This window comes from Lepidochelys kempii, chromosome 23, assembly GCF_965140285.1.
Source record: "Lepidochelys kempii isolate rLepKem1 chromosome 23, rLepKem1.hap1, whole genome shotgun sequence".
NCBI lineage: Eukaryota > Metazoa > Chordata > Testudines > Cheloniidae > Lepidochelys > Lepidochelys kempii.
In genome coordinates, this window is record NC_136402.1 from 12,264,835 (window position 1) to 12,283,125 (window position 18,291).

Consider the following 18,291-nt stretch of genomic DNA (forward strand, 5'->3'; position numbering starts at 1 on the left):
TCATGTGTGCTCTATCTTTCTGACCAGGTGAAATGTGCCCCTTGCTGATGGATTAAGAGGTATATAGGAAATCTTATGTTCTTCAGAATGATCTTGTTTCTTCCCTAGAAGACAAGAAGCAAACAAACTCAAAGAAGCTCAACTTTAAGGAGATTTTTGATATGTAAACAAGATATGACAGAATACGCTTGTCTACCTTACAGCAAGATCTGTCTTGAGGGCTCCCACATGAACCATGAAATGGTCAATCACGCTTTTGAACTTGTGAGAGGAGCAGATGAGGCTCCTAGCAGCTGTAAAAAGATCAAGTAGCTGCCTCTGAAGCATGCGAGAAGGCCTCAGATCTCACTGGTTCCAGAGCAATTGTAGCTTTCCCAGCCACACCACAGAGAAAGAAGAGACGAGGAGAAAAAGATGTGCAAAAAATATTTTTGCAAAAAAGAAAAAGTTAGATTAGGTAGTAGCTTATGTCAATAGCTTTGTGTGTCACTTCCTGCTTCTGTGAAGTACTGAGCATCCTCAATTCATATTTGGCCAAATCAATAAATCTTATTCAGGTGTAACTCAGGTAAAATTCTCAAAAGCGTAGATGGTTCTCAGAAAACATCCACTCAATGTGCATCAGCAGTCAAAAATGCTAACAGAATGTTAGGAACCATTAGGAAAGAGATAGATAATAAGACAGAAAATAACATAATGCCACTATATAAATCCATAGTACGCCCACACCTTGAATACTGTGTGCAGTTCTGGACACCCCATCTAAAAAAATGTATGTTAGAATTGGGAAAAGTACAGGGAAGGGCAACAAAAATGATTAAGGGTATGGAACAGCTCCCATATGAGAAGATATTTAAAAGACTAGGGCTGTTCAGCTTGGAAAAGAGATGGCAAAGGGGGAATATGACAGAGATCTATGAATCATGAATGCTGTGGAGGAAGAGAAAAGGGAAATATTATTTACCCCTTTGCATAGCACAAGAACTAGGGGTTACTTGATTAAATTAATAGGTTTAAAACAAACAAACAAAAGGAAGTGCTTTTCACACAACACACAGTCAACCCATGGAACTCATTACTAGGCGATATTAAAATTTGCTAATTGTATTTTAAACATCTTGAACATCATAAATTAGCCACCTTCAGTGAGGTGCATGTGGACAAATATTTGGATCCAGTACTTTTGCTATCAGTAAATTTGACCAGCATTGTGTTGTCTGTGCTGCTGTCAGTCAGCTTCTCCATTGTTTCTTTCAAGCAAAATTAATCTCATTCACTTGCAGTATGACAGTTTTTTCATTGATTCCAAGGCCAAAAGGGACCATTGTGATCATCTAGTCTGATCACCCCTAGAACACAGGCCAGAGAACTGCCCCAAAATAATTCCTAGAGCAGTGGGTTTTTAAAAAAGAAAAACATCCAATATTGATTTAGAAATTGCCAGGGTTGGAGACACCACCACAACCCTTGGTAAATTGTTCATATGCTTACTCACCCTCACTATTAAAAATGTACACCTTATACAAATTAAACAAAAGAAAATTAAGTTCACTTACTTTTGCATTTTCCAAGAAAAAGAATGACGGTCACAGCAATAGACAGCAAACAGATTAAGGCACCTACGGAAACATAGAACATGTTACTATCACCACCATGTAGCCTCAGACATGGCAGGTATTTCTAAGTGTTACAGTTTTGGACCTAAACAGTGACGGACGTTTGATGGGATATGAACAATGATGGGGTATGAACAGATGTCCCTGCCAGGAGGTGTGGACTCTACCTTAGAGTCCCCAGTCTGGTTTAACCTGTTCCTCCCCACTATTTAAAAACAGAGTGAAATAGGCTCCATTAGGAGTCTTTTGTTATTTAGTGCTCAATAAGAGCTGAAATCGCACGTGGTGGGGCAGTGTTTCTGCCCAGCCTGCTAAGAGCTGAAAGTCACTAAGAGCTGACAATGGGTAGAATCTCAAGAGACTGACCTGCAGAGGTCACAGTAGGGAGGCAGGCGGCAGAAGGTGACCAGCAAGTGGAACAAGTCGGGGAGGAATAGCAGCTGGTACGGTGGCCAGCAGGGGAGAAACCTTCACTGGCAGGGAGGGCATTAGGGAGGAACAGTGACAGGTGGGGCAGCCAGCCAGAGCAAGTGCTCAGATGGCAGAGCAAGCAAGGTGTCTTCTTCCCCAGATGGGAGGTGAACTCAAACAGATGCACCTCTGAAACCTGGATCCTCACCAAGGGCAATCACTGTGAGTGGGGTATGGTGAAGGAGCAGAGAGGGGCTCAGAAAAGGAGGTTTTGGTTGTAGAACTCAAGAACAGGAGGCAGAAGACTCTGCCCCATGCACTCTGGGGAGGGTGTCCTGCTCACAGTTTTATCTTCATCAATCCTGTTTGTGGCATTTTCCCCAATTAATGTTGGGTGACTTCCCTGCTTTCATTAAAAGTTTATTTCCTACACTCAGCCTCTGTGCTTGCAAATGGGGAAGTATTGCCTCTCAGAGGTTCCCTGGTGTGTAATTTTCCCAGGTTACTAGGTGGGGGCTTAAGCCAGTTATGTGTTCTATTGTTGAAAAGGAACCCCTAGATATTGAACCTAGCCCTGGCTGCTGCCGGCTCCATCTGGCAGAAGGGTTACAATAGAATAAATAAAAGGAGTATTTGTGGCACCTTAGAGACTCGCAAATTTATTTGAGCATAAGCTTTCATGAGCTACAGCTCACTTCATTGGATGCATTCAGTGGAAAATACAGTGGGGAGATTTATATACATAGAGAACATGAAACAATGGGTGTTACCATACACACTGTAACGAGAGTGATCACTTAAGGTGAGATATTACCAGCAGGAAAGCGGGGGACGGGGGACCTTTTGTAGTCATAATCAAGGTGGGCCATTTCCAGCAGTTGACAAGTAACACCCATTGTTTCATGTTCTCTATGTATATAAATCTCCCCACTGTATTTTCCACTGAATGCATCCGATGAAGTGAGCTGTAGCTCACAAAAGCTTATGCTCAAATAAATTTGTTAGTATCTAAGGTGCCACAAGTACTCCTTTTCTTTTTGCGAATACAGACTAACACGGCTGCTACTCTGAAACCTGTCAATAGAATAAATATTAGCCATGTTGGTGATCTCCTCTTCCTGCTGAGTGTCTCTTACATGCTCCAGTGAGCCTCAGCCAAACTAAATCCCTCCACACCAAGTTTTTCTCCCCCACAAAAGAGGAGGGCTCAGCTGATTACCGTGCTGTCGCCCTTCACCCAGATGTCACAAAGCCTTTTAGCTGGTCCTTGGATACATACAACTGCAAAGGCTGGAGGGACTGGTGTGGGGGAAGTGGGGATAATGCACATTGCTCCCCTTCCTACCCCCTCTGATTGCACAGAAGGGACAATACCACACATCTTTAACCTTTAACAGGTAGCTACCTTCCTGCCTGGCCCTTACACAATGGAAGTTTCAGTCATTATCATGGAACATTTGTTTCATTTTCAGAAAACTTAGAGAAGACAATAGATAAGTCTGTGTCTTATTTCTCTTATATATAGTCTGGTCAATATACACAAATCTTGTAGAGTGGAAAGTGGAAGAATTTATTCTTAAACTTCTCTGCTCTCTCCTGCCTTTCATGATCCCTTTTTCCTGGCTTCACAAGAGCATCTCTGAATATTTGCTAGATCTGAGGAGAGTTGCTTTTCTATTCTGGCTTTTTTAAATGAACACCCCCATGCTGTTCAATATCCTCTAGAAATATAACTCTCCAGAAATCAAATATTGTATGAAAGAAAATGTACATATGAAAAGGACTGCACATGGAAACAGAAAATGGAACATAATTCATTACATAAATGATATCATGACACTTTTAATAGCTGATGCCCATATTAGGAGACTTGGATTGTGTCCTATTGAGCTTTTTTCTATTTAATAGTGACTATGAATGTTCTTGCCAAAATTGTTCAAAAAAGGTTGGGCTCTAATCTCTCTTTTAATCGTCTATATGGGGGTGGGCATATGACTAGGCTCGTATACTGAATATCTGGTGAAGCCTCTTTGCTGAAAACTTTTCATTCAAGACATGGCACCTATTTCCACTATCAAACATTTCTGCGTGATAGGCCCAGACCTGCACTGTGGAAGGGGAGTGAGTTGCAGAACCACACTGCCCAGGGGAGACCACCAGTGGGGATTGTGATTTAAGGGATGAACAGTTCCTCCTTGAGATCCCAGGCATAGAGAGGGACAAAGCACTTTTAGCACCCTGTTGCCAAAGATGAGGGAGCCCAGGAAACTGCTCTGGAAAAGAGCATCCTTGTACACAAAGCCCAAGAGGCCTCATTTCCCATCAATCTTGGGTCTGTGGCCGCTTTACTCTCTGCTTTGTGAGGTGAGAACTCTCCAGATACCAAGGAAACATCCCTGGGAGAGACTCCTGGAGCTCCCAGCAGAAGTTTCCCATAAGAGGGGATGCTCTGGCCCTTCAGTAGACATTATTCTCCTTGGCAGAAAGAAAGTATTTATCCTACAGTTATTATATAAATTTGTGTCATGGAAGGCAGACCTCACTGCTAAACATTTCCATAATGAAACCTCACTCTGTGCGATTGGCTCTCAGTCAAAGCAATTCCACCTTTGCCTTCCTGCCATTGTTTTGCAAAGGCAGACACTTCTCAGTGTGTCAGCCCTTTTGTTGTTTTTCTTCAAATTGGGTTAACAAACACATCTTTCCTCTGAGAAGTCCTGTTCTGAAACCCTCACCCCGACCAAGCAGAGACACAACCTGCCAGTGAAAAATATCCAAACTGTCTCGAGTCCCAACAGCAAATATGTACCTTCCTCCCCCTCACTGCAAAAGCGCAAAGGTCCAGATCCCCCCACTCAACTGAAGGGACCCTGCCTACCACATATCCCTCACTACGGAAATGCTAGGCTGTTCCCCCTTCAAACTGCAGCCATCGGAGAAAACTTACATTTGTCCTCCCTTGGTTGACCTGAGGAAAAAAAAAACACAAACACTTTTCATTATATTCACTGTATGATCTGATGAGGAGCCTAATCATAGAATCATAGAATCATAGAATATCAGGGTTGGAAGGGACCCCAGAAGGTCATCTAGTCCAACCCCCTGCTCGAAGCAGGACCAATTCCCAGTTAAATCATCCCAGCCAGGGCTTTGTCAAGCCTGAATTAAAAACCTCTAAGGAAGGAGATTCTACCACCTCCCTAGGTAACGCATTCCAGTGTTTCACCACCCTCTTAGTGAAAAAGTTTTTCCTAATATCCAGTCTAAACCTCCCCCACTGCAACTTGAGACCACTACTCCTCGTTCTGTCATCTGCTACCATTGAGAACAGTCTAGAGCCATCCTCTTTGGAACCCCCTTTCAGGTAGTTGAAAGCAGCTATCAAATCCCCCCTCATTCTTCTCTTCTGCAGGCTAAACAATCCCAGCTCCCTCAGCCTCTTCTCACAACTCATGTGTTCCAGACCCCTAATCATTTTTGTTGCCCTTCGCTGGACTCTCTCCAATTTATCCACATCCTTCTTGAAGTGTGGGGCCCAAAACTGGACACAGTACTCCAGATGAGGCCTCACCAGTGTCGAATAGAGGGGAACGATCACGTCCCTCGATCTGCTGGCAATGCCCCTACTTATACATCCCAAAATGCCATTGGCCTTCTTGGCAACAAGGGCACACTGCTGACTCATATCCAGCTTCTCGTCCACTGTCACCCCTAGGTCCTTTTCTGCAGAACTGCTGCCGAGCCATTCGGTCCCCAGTCTGTAGCAGTGCATGGGCTTCTTCTATCTTAAATGCAGAGCTCTGCACTTGTCCCTGTTGAACCACATTAGATTTCTTTTGGCCCAATCCTCTAATTTGTCTAGGTCCCTCTGTATCCTATCCCTACCCTCCAGCGTATCTACCACTCCTCCCAGTTTAGTATCATCCGCAAATTTGCTGAGAGTGCAATCCACACCATCCTCCAGATCATTTATGAAGATATTGAACAAAACCGGCCCTAGGACCGACCCTTGGGGCACTCCACTTGATACCAGCTGCCAATTAGACATGGAGCCATTGATCACTACCCGTTGAGCCCGACAATCTAGCCAGCTTTCTACCCACCTTATAGTGCATTCATCCAGCCCATACTTCCTTAACTTGCTGACAAGAATACTGTGGGAGACCGTGTCAAAAGCTTTGCTAAAGTCAAGAAACAATACATCCACTGCTTTCCCTTCATCCACAGAACCAGTAATCTCATCATAAAAGGCGATTAGATTAGTCAGGCATGACCTTCCCTTGGTGAATCCATGCTGGCTGTTCCTGATCACTTTCCTCTCATGTAAGTGCTTCAGGATTGATTCTTTGAGGACCTGCTCCATGCTTTTTCCAGGGACTGAGGTGAGGCTGACTGGCCTGTAGTTCCCAGGATCCTCCTTCTTCCCTTTTTTAAAGATTGGCACTACATTAGCCTTTTTCCAGTCATCCGGGACTTCCCCGGTTCGCCATGAGTTTTCAAAGATAATGGCCAATGGCTCTGCAATCACAGCCGCCAATTCCTTCAGCACTCTCGGATGCAACTCGTCCGGCCCCATGGACTTGTGCACGTCCAGCTTTTCTAAATAGTCCCTAACCACCTCTATCTCCACAGAGGGCTGGCCATCTCTTCCCCATTTTGTGATGCCCAGCGCAGCAGTCTGGGAGCTGACCTTGTTAGTGAAAACAGAGGCAAAAAAAGCATTGAGTACATTAGCTTTTTCCACATCCTCTGTCACTAGGTTGCCTCCCTCATTCAGTAAGGGGCCCACACATTCCTTGGCTTTCTTCTTGTTGTCAACATACCTGAAGAAACCCTTCTTGTTACTCTTAACATCTCTGGCTAGCTGCAGCTCCAGGTGCGATTTGGCCCTCCTGATATCATTCCTACATGCCCGAGCAATATTTTTATACTCTTCCCTGGTCATATGTCCAACCTTCCACTTCTTGTAAGCTTCTTTTTTATGTTTAAGATCCGCTAGGATTTCACCATTAAGCCAAGCTGGTCGCCTGCCATATTTACTATTCTTTCGACTCATTGGGATGGTTTGTCCCTGTAACCTCAACAGGGATTCCTTGAAATACTGCCAGCTCTCCTGGACTCCTTTCCCCTTCAAGTTAGTCCCCCAGGGGATCCTGGCCATCCGTTCCCTGAGGGAGTCGAAGTCTGCTTTCCTGAAGTCCAGGGTCCGTATCCTGCTGCTTACCTTTCTTCCCTGCGTCAGGATCCTGAACTCAACCAACTCATGGTCACTGCCTCCCAGATTCCCATCCACTTTTGCTTCCTCCACTAATTCTACCTGGTTTGTGAGCAGCAGGTCAAGAAAAGCGCCCCCCCTAGTTTGCTCCTCTAGCACTTGCACCAGGAAATTGTCCCCTATGCTTTCCAAAAACTTCCTGGATTGTCTATGCACTGCTGTATTGCTCTCCCAGCAGATATCAGGAAAATTAAAGTCACCCATGAGAATCAGGGCATGCGATCTAGTAGCTTCTGTGAGCTGCCGGAAGAAAGCCTCATCTACCTCATCCCCCTGGTCCGGTGGTCTATAGCAGACTCCCACCACTACATCACTCTTGTTGCACACACTTCTAAACTTAATCCAGAGACACTCAGGTTTTTCTGCAGTTTCGTACCGGAGCTCTGAGCAGTCATACTGCTCCCTTACATACAGTGCTACTCCCCCACCTTTTCTGCCCTGCCTGTCCTTCCTGAACAGTTTATAACCATCCATGACAGTACTCCAGTCATGTGAGTTATCCCACCAAGTCTCTGTAATCCTGCTACTTCTCATGTAAATATTTTTATTGATTTCATTGGGAGAAGAACTGGGCCCTTGATTATGTAATTATAATTCTCTGGCAAGAGCAAAACCTGATACACCCTCAAATGTGTGATTGTAAAGTTCACATTTTCCCCTTGGTTTTGTCCTATGAAAAAGACACATGGGTTCGCACATGTGATTCTGTCCCAGAAGAGAGAGGCCTCAAGGAAGAGAGAGGAAACCTCTCCCTTATACATGTGACAGTGATATAAAATCAGTGCAGGCCTAGGGCCAGATCTAAATTTGTTGAAGTCAAGGGGAGACTTTCCATTCACTTCAGTGGATTCTGAATCAGTCACTTGTCACCAGATTCACAGAAGAACGTAGCCATCTCAGTGCCTCTTCAGGTGCCTAAATCCAGCATTGAGGCATCACTGACATTCTCAAACCCAAATCTCAACTACCAATTAACCACATAGGTGACAGAAATCCGCATGGTATCTACATTTCTCTGGTCAGCAGTCACAAAGCCAACTAAATCCTGATGCAGCTCCACAGCTAATGAGCAGCTCGGAGCCCTCACTCACATGTAACCCCCAGCGGCCGCAAAGTGGTATTCACAAAATAGGCTTCTCCCTGCCTATCCTGCCTGGGGGTCTGCACAAAAGAGGGGGGGGTGCTTGTCCCAAAATACCCAATAGCCCAGTTACAAAGGGATCTGACAAAGCTGGATGACTAGGAAATAAATTGGCAGATGAAATTCAAGATTGATAAATGAAAAGCAATGAACACTGGAAAACATAATCCCAAATACACATACAAAACGGTGAGGTTTAAATTAGCTTTTTCCACTCAAGAAAGAGGTCTTGGTGTCATTGTGGATAGTTCTCAGAAATCATCCACTCAATGGACAGTGGCAGTCAAAACAGCTAACAGAATGTTAGGAATCATTAGGCGAGGAATACATTATAATAAGAAAATATCATAATACCACTATATAAATCTATGGTACTCCCACACCTTGAACACTGCATGCAGTTCTGGTCACCCCATCTCAAAAAAGATATACTAGAATTGGAAAAAGTAGAGAGAAGGGCAACAAAAAATTATTAGAGGTGAGGAACAGCTTCTGTATGAGGAGAGATTAAAAAGACTGGGACTGTTCAGCCTGGAAAAGAGATGACTGAGGGGGGATATGACAGACATCTATACAATCATGAATTGCTGAAGAAAGCGAATAAGGAAGCGTTATTTACCCCTTCACATAACACAATAAACAGGGGTCACCCAGTGAAATTAATAGGCAGTAGGTTTAAACCAAACAAAAGGAAGTACTGTTTTACAGAACACACAGTCAACCTGTGGAACTCATTGCCAAAGTATGTTGTAAAGGCCAGAAGTATAATGGGGTTCAAAAAAAAAAAAAAAGAATGAGATAAGTTCAGTAGTGTAGACTTAACCTAAGTTTTTTGGAAAGTTAATGGGACTTAGTCTCCAAAGTATCTAAGGACTTATCTGGATTGGGACACTCAGGAAAATTAATTTGGATCAATTTTTAAAATGTATGAATTAAACCACAGTAAACATATGTGGATATTCTTATTCAGAATTAAAGTGGCCTTAATTTGAATAAGGATATCCCCACAGGGGGTTAATGAAATTTAACTAATCCACTTTACATTCAAATTTAAGTTAATTGGAATTAATTTTCCAGAGTTTTTCTGTGTAGACAACAACTCAGTAACTTTTGAAAATGGGACTCAAGATCCTAACTTATTTTACCACTTTTGAAAATGTTATCCTCATGGAATAAAATGTATTTTTTTCAACCTGAGTATGGAAAGAAAAACATCTGTTCTCTGTTGTAAACAAATTGTTGCCATAATAATTCTCACAAAGTTCTTCAGGTCCCTTGCAGCCCCACATTCCTTTGATTCTCTGTCGTTATGGCTGAAGGTTCTCCTCTTCTTAGCATGCTAACAAACTCTGTTGTAAAATTAACAATGCTTCAAAGGGGCTTATTAAAAAGTAGTTTAAATTACATTCTAACATCACTTTAATTTTTAGAAGGTAGATTTAATAATACATATCCAAGAATTGGTATTTTAAAGGCAAATAAAGGGAAGAGTGATTATTGGTATCTCTTCTAACAGCAGACAGTCTGAAATCACTTCTGAAATCAGGAAACTGATCTCACAGTGAGATGCATTAGACCATCTAATAGCTACACAATGGAAGAAGTGGAAACTCCATCATTTAGGAGTTTTAAAACAATAATAGACAAAGCAATAAAATATGCTGTGGAGAAGGGACAAGCCTGTGCTGGCTCCTGGGGAGACAGAATAATAAAGTTTGATAAATCTGCTTTCTCCAATTCTAGGCTTTTCTTACCTATAACCAAGACTTCGATGATGATCTCTCTTTGAAATGAGTTGGCTGTGGCAGAACATACATATTTCCCTTCATCTTCCACCTGAATATTGTTCAGTTTCAGAGAAATATTTCCTTTCCCAAACTCCTTTCCTTTAAAAATTTCTGCCTTTTTTCATATTCCTTCCTGAGCCATTCTCTGCTGTTGACTCCATTAGGAGACAAATAACCCATTGCGCATTTGTCATCATGTGGATAAGAATTAACCAGGGGGCTGCTTTCATCATACAGGTAGAAATAGATTGTCTTATCCTCCCCAAGTCCAACTTTCCTCCATTGCAGCTCCATGCTGGGGGGGAGGGGGGGGAGGGAGAGGCGCAGAGGTTTTGTAATCAGCCGGCAGGGAAGAATGGCATTTTCTCCAATTACAGTGGTAATGATGTCATGTTCTGCCTCCACATCAAAAAAACCTGAAAAATGTTCAGGGGGTTATATTTGCACCTGCAGCACATAATGACTCATATTAATATGACAGGTTTCAGAGTAGCAGCTGTGTTAGTCTGTATCCGCAAAAAGAAAAGGAATACTTGTGGTACCTTAGAGACTAATAAATTTGTTAAAAAGGTGCCACAAGTACTCCTTTTCTTTTTTCATATTAATATGTAAGAGAGTGAAAAAGAGGACAGCCCTAATTCTCCTCTTATTTATACTCTTTTTATAATAGTGTAAATTCAATCGCTTCTGGGGATTCACTCCTAATATACACACAGATAAGTAAAAAGAGAATCAGAGCAATACTATCTTTTACATCTGTGGTGATCTCAAAAATAGAATTTGAAAAGAATCGCTGAGTTGTACAGGTCTTCACTATGCTGCACCAAAGGCTTGTCTAATCAGTGGGGTAATGCGCAGTACGGGAGAGTGATTAATAAAATGCACCAATGTGTTGTGCATTAATTGGTCTGTGTAGACCTTGATGATGGACACAAAGAGTTCCCTAGTGTGCTTTCCTGAATTACTGTTAACATAAGAACATAAGAATGGCCATACTGGATCAGACCAAAGGTCCATCAAGCCCAGTATCCTGTCTTCTGACAGTGGCCAATGCCAGGTGCCCCAGAGGGAATGAACAGAACAGATAATCATCAAATGGTCCATACCCTTTCACCTAATCCCAGCTTCTGGCAAACAGAGTCTAGGGACACCATTCCTGCCCATCCTGGCTAACAGCTATTGATGGACCTATCTTCCGTGAATCTATCTAGCTCCCTTTTAAACCCAGGTATAGGACTGGTCTTCACAACACCCTCTGTCAAGGAGTTCCAAAGGTTCACAGTGAGTTGCATGAAAAAATACTTTCTTGTGTTTGTTTTAAACATGTTACATATTAATTTCATTTGGTGGCCCCTTGTTTTTGTATTATGACAAGGAGTAAAGAATACTTCCTTATTTACTTTCTCTATACCAGTCATGATTTTATAGACCTCTATCATATCCCCCCTTAGTTGCCTCTTTTTCAAGCTGAAAAGTCCCAGTCTTATTAATTTCTCTTCATATGGAAGTTGTTCTATACCCCGTAATCATTTTGTTGCCCTTTTCTGAACCTTTTCCAATTCCAACATATCTTCTTTGAGATGGGGCGAGCACATCTGCATGCAGTATTCAAGATGTAGGCGTACCATGGATTTATATAGAGGCAATATGATATTTTCTGTCTTATTATCTATCCCTTTCTTGTTGATTCCCTACATTCTGTTCACTTTTTTGACTGACGCTGCACATTGAGTGGATGATTTCATAGAACTGTTCACAATGACTCCAAGATCTCTTTCTTGAGTGGTAACAGCTAATTTAGCCACCATCATTGTATATGTATAGTTGGGATTATGTTTCCCAATGTGCATTACTTTGCATTTATCAACATTAAATTTCATCTGTCATTTTGTTGCCCAGTCACCCAGTTTTGAGAGATCCTTTTGTAGGTCTTCGCAGTCTGCCCGGGACTTAACTATCTTGAGTAGTTTTGTATCATCTTCAAATTTTGCCACCTCACTGTTTACTCCTTTTTCCAGATCGTTTATGAATATGTTAAATAGGACTGGGCCCAGTACAGATCCCTGGGGGACACGACTATTTACCTCTCTCCATTCTGAAAACTGACCATTTATTCCTACCCTTTGTTTCCTATCTTTTAACCAGTTACCAGTCGATGAGAGAACCTTCCCTCTTATCCCATGACTGCTTATTTTGCTTAAGAGCCTTTGATGAGGGACCTTGTCAAAGGCTTTCTGAAAATCTAAATACACTACATCCACTGGATCCCCCTTGCCCACATGTTTGTTGACCCCCTCAAAGAATTCCAGTAGATTGTTGAGGCATGATTTCCCTTTCCAAACACCATGTTGATTATTTCCCAACAAATTATGTTCATCTATGTGTCTGACAATTTTGTTCTTTACGATAGTTTCAACCAATTTGCCCAGTACTGAAGTGAGGCTTACTGGCTTGTAGTTGCCAGAGTCAGCTCTGGAGCCCTTTTTAAAAATTGGCATCACATTAGCTATCCTACAGTCATTTGGTACAGAAGCTGATTTAAATGATAGGTTACAAATCACAGTTAGTAGTCCTGAAATTTCACATTTGAGTTCCTTCAGAACTCTGGGGTGAATACCATCAGGTCCTGGAGACTTATTACTGTTTAGTTTATCAATTTGTTCCAAAACCTCCTCTAATGACACCTCAGTCTGGGACAGTTCCTCAAATCTGTCACCCAAAAAGCATGGCTCAGGTTTGGGAATCTCCCTCACATCCTCAACCGTGAAGACCGATGCAAAGAATTCATTTTGTTTCTCCGCAATAGCCTTATCGTCCTTGAATGCTCCTTTAGCACCTCGATCGTCCATTGGCCCCATTGGTGGTTTAGCAGGCTTTCTGCTTCTGATGTATTTAAATATTTTTTGTTATTACTTTTTGAGTCTTTGGCTAGCTGTTCTTCAAATTCTTTTTTGGTCTTCCTAATTATATTTTTACACTTCATTTGCCAGAGTTTATGCTCCTTTCTATTTTCCTCATTAGGATTTATCTTCCACTTTTTAAAGGATGCCTTTTTGCCTCTCACTGCTTCTTTTACTTTGTTGTTTAGCCATGGTGGCTTGTTTTTGGTTCTCTATGTTTTTTTTTAAATTAGGGTATACATTTAAGTTGAGCCTCTATTATGGTGTCTTTAAAAAGTTTCCATGCAGCTTGCAGGGATTTTATTTTTGGTACTGTACCTTTTAATTTCTGTTTCACTAACCTCCTCATTTTTGTGTAGCTCCCCTTTCTGAAATTAAATGCTACAGTGTTGGGCCACTGTAGAGTTTTCCCCATCACAGGGATGTTAAATTTAATTATATTATGGTCACTATTACAAAGGGGTCCAGCTATATTCACCTCTTGAACCTGATCCTGTGCTCCACTTCAGACTAAATCAAGAATTGCCTCTCCTCTTGTGGGTTCCAGGACTAGCTGCTCCAAGAAGCAGTCATTTAAGATGTCAAGAAACTTTATCTCAGCATCCCTTCCTGAGGTGATATGTACCCAGTCACTCTGGGGATAGTTGAAATCCTCCATTATTATTATTGAGTTTTTTATTTTAATAGCCTCTCTAATCTCCCTGAGCATTTCAGAGTCAATAACACCATCCTGGTCAGGTGGTCTGTAATATAGCCCTACTGCTATATTCTTATTTTTCAAGGATGGAATTACTATCCATAGAGATTCTATAGTACAATTTTGTTCATTTAAGATTGTTACTCCATTTAATTCTATGCTTTCTTTCACATACAGTGCCAGTCCCCCACCAGCATGACCTGTTCTGTCCTTCCAATATATTTTATATCCTGGTATTACTGTGTCCCATTGATTTTCCTCATTGCACAAGGTTTCTGTGATGCCTATTATATCAATATCCTCATTTAATACTAGGAACTCCAGTTCACCCATCTTATTATTTAGACTTCTAGCATTGGTATGTAAGCATTTTAAAAACTTGTCACTTTTTAGGTGTCCCCTATTGCATTCATGTAATTGAATGGGACTTTTTTCATTTGACTCTTTCTCATCAGATCCTCCCTGTATTTTATGATTTTCCCTCCTCTCCTCCTTATTAGGACACAGGGAATCTCCATTTATATATCCTCCCCTAAGGGATGTCTGAACCACATGCTCCTCCGCATGTGTTGGCTTTCCCCCAACCCTTAGTTTAAAAACTGTTCTACGACCTTTTTAATTTTAAGGACCAGCAATCTGGTTCCATTTTGGTTTAGGTTCTGGTCTGGTTTTGGTTTACCATATTACTGTTTCAAACAATAATATGGTAAAGAACAACTGGGAAACTTTAGTGAGCACCAGCTGGGGTCTACATGGACTAATTAATGTGCAACCCTTTAATGAGCTTTAGAAATCACACCCCACTAATGCGTGTTGGTGCTCCGTGTAGGCAAGCTTGAATGGCATGGCTGGCCATAAGGCAGGTGCATTTAGCCCTATTTTGTAAGAGCAGGAATATTTGCTTTGAGAGTACTACATCTCTTACCTGAAATTGCAATAACTTTTTTGCCGTGCCTCTTCTGCAAGGGGTTTATTATAGTGCATGAGAAGTGTCAGAAGGAATATCTGCTACCCTGAGCGTACTGTGGATTTGATACAGATCTGTCACATCTTTTTGGATTCTTATTTCAGCCATAGCAGTTATGTTTTGTCCTGTGCTATCAGTCCAGCCTACTTCTGGTTGTGGGTACCACCCTTGGGATGTACACCTCAGAGTGGCTGAATTATTCTGCTGATGTTCTATAGTTAGGCGAGGTGCTGATCCAAAATCAAGAGTGAAAACCAATTTCAAAAAATGTTTAACAGGCTGAATAGCTAGCTTACACACCAAACAAAAAGTGCTAATGATGAATTATCACCACTATCATTACAGTCTCCATGTCCTACTGAATCTACACTGAACTATAATCTTGCATTTCCAAGTATCTTAAATTCATAGAGAGAAATCTCCACTTCAAGAGATCACCAAACACTTCACCAGCTGATCCCATGTGTAGACCTGACTTTGTCATATGTATGTGACAGCTTCACTTTTGGGATGGCAGCAAGTTAGTCAGGAAAGAGTATTTTCAGAAAAGGAGAGATTCACCTTTGTACTGTCCATATTTTGGGCACATTCAGGGACCCCACTAGGTCCCAATATAATTCAGAGCAGCCTTAGGGCTATTCTAACTTACACTTTGCTTCCCATGGTCCCCTATGATCCCTGGGAAGCAGAGCATAGCCAAAGCACAGTGTGCTCCAGCCATACCCCTACCAGCATTTAGCCTCTCTCCCACAACCCTGACATGCCCCTTACACCACGTCCGGAAGCAAGGCCACTACAGAGCCCTTACATCAGCTCTACACTGGCCAAGGAGAACCTTCTCTGTACAAGGGGTAATTGCAGTAGTTCATTTCCATGTAAAGGGCCTTAGTGTAACTGAGAATCAGGCACAGTGCATACAAACCACAGATTGACAATGACCTCACATCACCGCAGGACTCTGTAATTTATTGCCTGGATGCATATGTGTGTGTGATGGGAGGTAATGGCCCAGCTTTGCCCCTGCGCTTTATTCATTTTATTGCTCTTGTGCAACAGCAGCACACACAAGGCAGGTGGATGAGAATTGCACATGCCACTAGCAAAAAGCCAGAGAAAAATGTACATGATGTGTTCATGTTGTGTGCCTACACTGGGTAAAATTTGCATATCCTGTGCGAGATGGACACCAAACTGCTGAAGCTTCTCTGACTCCCAGTCCAGCACTTCTCTCCTCGTCCTTCCCAGTCCAGCACTTCCTCTGCCCACTTCCCATAACATTGCACACACGTGGGTGTTTCTCCTTCCCCTGCCAGCTGATGAACCCTCCCTGTTGGGAGGAAAGGATTGAATGAAAATACAGCTGCTACACACAGGGCAAGGCAATGGAGAATCAGCGCCACTGTGATCAGTGCAGCATTGTTCCCTGCCAGCAACACTTTTGTATCAACATCTCCATGCTTACCTGCAACAGTCACCTGGGCGATAGCTTCTTGATAGACACCATCGCTTGTCACCGCACACACATACTGCCAACTATCTTCTACTTGCACTGGAAAGAGCTTCACCCTAATCACTCCATTCCCATATCATCTTTTGATCCTGTGCTGGTCCCCAGCCCAGCCCAGCTCAGTCCCTTTTTCTGTGCTATTGTAAAAATATAATGTCGTATTTTTGTTACTGTCCCATTTGTACCAATGCACTTGAATGTTAGTGGGGACCTGGCCTATGAGCTGACAGGACAACATCACAGCTTGTCCAGCCAAGACAACCGTAGGATTAACATGCACAGTGACAGTAAAATCACCTACAAGAAAAGAAATAAATCATGATCACTGATTTTCTTCAAATGCTTGACATTGGTGTAAAAAGAACAAAAGAAAAACTAGATACAATTATTGAGACACAACAGCAGTGCTATGTTCCCTGGGAGAAACTCACCCCATCTAATCTAATTACCCCCTTTCAGAATGGCGAGAGTGTTTGAGGTCCTCACTGGTAGCTCAGCTATGCACAGATTTGAGCACGATGTGGTGCAGACTGAACTTCTGAGGGATAGTTGCAGGATGCATAGTCCCTCCTGAAACCCCAGGCAGAGCAGGATCCTGTGCCATCATTAAAGATGTTACAGTGTGTTCTCCTCTCTGTGGCCGGACAGCATGGGGAGGTGGACAGCAAAGCTAGGGTTAGATTTGGCTGAATTCAATTTTAAAAAAATAATTTTGATGGATGATATCAATGTTTATTTTTAATCATTTTTTCTATTTTTAATCTACTGAAATTTTCAAGAGTTTTGCAGACTTACGGGTTTTAAGAATTTTTTTATTTGTATCAATTTAAATGTTCACAGATACAGGAAATTATGGAGGGGCACAGAATGGGGGTGGGTCAGACAATTAAATTGATAAGCATTAAAACACAAACTGTCAACCGCATATATAAACATTTTACTGTTAAGTCAAACTAATTTCTTACTTTGCATCTCTGAATATTTTAATTATCAGTGATGGAAATATTTTTCATCAGTTTGTGTGCATACAGTGAAATTGACACTTTATCGACATTTACTGATAAAAATCTAAGCCTAGTTATGATCCTGCTTTCTGCCCAACCCTTTTGGGTGGCTTATGCCTCTGTAAGAAGTAGGAGGGAGAAGTCCCTGAGCATAGGGAAAGCAATTGTAGTCTTCAAGGTGACGCCCAGCCTGTAGAGTTTTGTCGGAAAAACTTCCCCACCCAGCCAGGCTGAGTTAACCTTTCAGCTCCCTAGGGAAACTCAGCCCTTTTCTAATGCTCTAAGTCAACCTAAGTTACGCTAGTTAAGTTACATATTTTATGTAACTTATGTAACTTACATCCACGTGACTTACATCAACTTAACAAGGTCTCCCATTGATATAGTTTCTGCTTCTCATTCAGGTGGAGAGTGCTCGCCTATTGACTTATCACATCTTCACCAGACCCATTAAATCAACGCCACTGCATAGATCGCAGAGGTGCCAGTTCAGCCCGTAGTGAAGACAAGGCCTCAGTCACCACATGGCACCACTGCTCTGGCCATTGGTTCAGGGCTGCCTCCTGCTGTCAGTGTTTCTGAGCCCTAGGGTGGGAGACTACAGTTAGGATTTTAGTAGAGTTGTTGTAATCTGCACCTTGAGCCCTGCCCACCCCCCTTTGTGGTGAGGGGAAATCCTGGGACCAGAAACAGCCTCACTCCTGCCAGCAGCAATCATCTGCAGTGACTGAGGAGGCCAGATCCGTCTCTGAACCTGAAGATCATTCACGGAGTGCACCATCTTTAGTTAGATAGTCAGGGAGATTGTTTGCGAGACCCCCCTACTGCCTGAACTGTGTCCTCAAGCCAAGGCGTAAGGATGTGGAGATTTCACTACCTGCTGCCCATTGAACCTGTGGAGGGACTTACTGCCTTATCCTACATATGAGTTGTTTAGGTGGCACTGAGCCCAGTTAGCCAAGCTGCTAACTGCTGCTGCACAGAAG

At 42.4% G+C, this 18,291-nt stretch overlaps 1 pseudogene; it reads right to left on the reverse strand.

The window, feature by feature from the left end:
* Window positions 1-18,086, reverse strand: LOC140901849 (butyrophilin-like protein 2; annotated as a pseudogene).
* Between the last annotated feature and the right edge of the window lie 205 nt (window positions 18,087-18,291).